A 3049-nucleotide genomic window follows, 5' to 3' on the forward strand; every position below is an offset into this window, starting at 1 on the left:
ATAAGAGGTAGCTCCTTCTAGCCCTAGAATTTTACAAGCAAAATAATCATGAGTTACTATTAAAAAAAAACCCAGAGTAAGGCTGGTTATGGTAGCTTACTCCTGTAATCCCAGCAGTCTGGGAGGCTGAGGTGGGTATTGGATTGCTTGAGCTCAGGAGTTTGAGACCAGCCTAAGCAAGAACGAAACATTAAGTCTCTAAAAAAATAGCTGGTGTTGTGTCAGATGCCTCTAGTCCAGGCTATTTAAGAGGCTGAGGCAAGAAGATCACTTGAGCCCAAGAGTGAGGTTGCTGTGAGCTGTGATGCCACGGCATTCTACCAAGGGTGACAAAATGAGACTATGTCTAAAATAAAATAAAATAAAATAAAATAAAATTTTACTAAAAATATTTTATACAAAATATTGTACACTAAAAATTTGACTCAATTATAATAGGAATTAAAGTTAAATCAATTTAATATTACTGTTAGTTAACTGTAACTCTAATAAGAAACTTAAATTTAAATCTGAGAAATAAATTGCATCACTAGTAAACAGAACCATCTTGAACAGGTCTTCAATAGTAAACACTGTTAAAAGATGAATAAGACCCTTATAATTAAGGTAATATGTATCCTTCATCCAGAAAGCAAGTATCATTGAATTTCAAAGAACTGATTCCATTACTTGAGGTAATCAATAACTCTGTCCCTCCCCTCTCAGATTCAGTGGTTTAAAGAAATTTACCATAAGTACTAAAATACAGTATTGCTTTAACTATGCAGGAAAACTAGTTCTGAACTCATTCTTGACCCAAATTAGTTGAAATATCACAGGATCACAGAACCATTGACCTTTCCATCATATAAATCCCTTCTAATACTTTACCAAGTCTTGCTGATGAATTATTCTTTTCCTATGGGGACAGGGCTCACCATAAATTCTTATTTTTCTGGTCAGGAACATGAGTTGCCATTTCTAAAGTTATTTTAGAGTCAGTACAAGTCTTTAAACTTGAGTAGAAAAAACAACAGATACTTGTACCCATGCTCCACCTCCCAAACCCCAGAAGGGCAGAGTGTAAGGATCTTTTATATATAAGCAAACAAACAATGTCTCAGAAAGTAAAAAGATAAAAGCTGAGTGGTATGGCCCTAGTACTTGTAGCCCCAGCTACTGGGGAGGCAGAAGTTGGAGGATCACTCCAGCCTAACAGTTGGGAGTCCAGCCTGGGCAACATAGTGACACCCCATCTCTAAATAAATAAATAAATAAATAGCCCCAAACAGATAAAAACATACAACCCTCGCCCCCAAAAGGCTTTTTGATATTGATGTTTTAAACCATTATTAATGTTTTGTTGAGGAAATCTTAGTTGAAACTGAGAACCATCCTAGTACAAGGTTTTACATCTGGGTAGGGGTGGAATACTCTCAAAGCCTGCACTGACAATTTATGGGACAAAACAAGAAAACACTTGAGAGCAGGAGTAATGCTAACAACACCCCAAAGTAGGGTGTCTATGGCTTCCAAGAGGCTGCCAGCCGACGAGTCGCATCTGCCCTTTCTCCCTTCACCAGTCCTGAGGGGCAAGCAGGCGGTTAAAATAGGAAGATGAACCATTCCATCTTTTCCGGAAGATGAACCATTCTGGCCGCCTCCGGAATGGCCAGAGCAGGCTGGGCCTCAGGGGCCTGGAAATAGACACTGGGTTTGGAAGACTCAACTTTCCTAGCAGAGCCGAGCAACGAGAAAAACCGATAGGAATGGAGCCCGAGGCTGGTGGCGAGGGTGTGTTAAAGGACGAGAAATAAGGCGCACTTATAAGGGACTGGGGTGTGAGTGTGTTTTGGGGGCAAGAGGTGGAGCTTAAATACGCAAACATGCACTCCCACAACCTCAAGAGAAAATGCCACGGAGCAGTGTGGGCTCCTTAACAAAATAATAAATTAATAAATTGGGGGGCACCACCCACCCCCTGGTGAAACTTTTCTCCAGTCCAGATCACTCCGTGTGCAAAGGGGTTTCCTGCGGAGCGTGGAAGAACCGGCGGGAGGGGGAGAGGGTGTCCGAGGAGCCCTAAACACAATGATTTGGGGGCGAAAAGGTAAGAAATAGGTTATCCGGGGAAGTTTGAGGTGAAAAGTGACAAAGGGAGATAAGGGTTACACAGCTATGATTTAATTTTTTAAAAAGGGGGGGAGATAGGGGTTCTCCCCAAGACAAACTCAGGGACTCTGGGGTTGCAGGGGTGCCCCCCAAAGTCCATAGATCTGGGAATCAAACGAAAGGGGGTTCCTCAGGACAACACAAATCCAGGAATTTGGGGATAAAAATGAGAAGGGAGTCTTTGAGCCACTCTCAATTCAGTGAGTTTAGGGCTAAATGGGAAGGCTCCCAGGAAGCCCCAATTTCGGGGACTTAGGGAGTAAAGTGATCAAAGTGTCTCCCAGGCAACCCCAATTTAGGGACTTGAGGGTGAGAGACAACGGTCCTCAGCAGTCCCCAATTCAGGGAAGTATGCGTAAGAGAGCGATCTCCGGGCACCCCCATTCAGAGACTTGGGGAACGAAAGTGAGAAGATTCTGGGGACCCCCAGTTCAGGGAGTTTTAAGAGTTTGAAACCGCTTCCTGGGGTGCCCGTAATTCAGCGAATTTGAGGGTGAGCGTGAGAAAGGAGTCCCCAGACGCACCAACCTCTGTAAGTTTTGTAAAAAGTGAGGCGACAGGTCCCCATCTCCCCGAGTTCGGTTAAAAAGGAAAGAGAGGGCGTCACCAGGGTCCCCCGAAACTCAGCCGCGCGTATGGGACCAAGGGTGCGGAGCTGGGGCTCCAGGCGCGCAAGTTAAGGGGGGGTTGCCGGGGGCGTGCTCCCCGACTCCCCTCCTCCGAGTGAGCCAGGTCCCCGCCGGCCCCGCACTCCCCGGTCCGGCCCGGGGCGGTAGCATGGGTCACCTGGAGTTCCGGCCGGGAGTTCGGGCAGCGGCTCCCGCGGAGGCAGCGGAGGCTGCTGCGTGTTGGTCCCCGTTGGTAAGTAACAGTCTCCACGGCTACAGTCTCTATGGCG

The 3049-nt window shown here is 46.0% G+C and overlaps 1 protein-coding gene across 1 annotated transcript in view; it reads right to left on the reverse strand.

Annotated features, from left to right (window-relative positions):
- RFX2 (regulatory factor X2) overlaps positions 1 to 3043 on the reverse strand; it is a 111866-nt gene extending 108823 nt beyond the window's left edge. The window contains exon 1 of the mRNA XM_003797985.3: positions 2938 to 3043. The gene's annotated coding sequence lies outside the window, so the exon portion shown is untranslated. The remainder of the gene's footprint in view (positions 1 to 2937) is intronic.
- Positions 3044 to 3049: the final 6 nt, after the last annotated feature.

This window comes from Otolemur garnettii, unplaced genomic scaffold (assembly GCF_000181295.1).
Source record: "Otolemur garnettii isolate 467f Iridium unplaced genomic scaffold, OtoGar3 scaffold00127, whole genome shotgun sequence".
Taxonomy (NCBI): domain Eukaryota; kingdom Metazoa; phylum Chordata; class Mammalia; order Primates; family Galagidae; genus Otolemur; species Otolemur garnettii.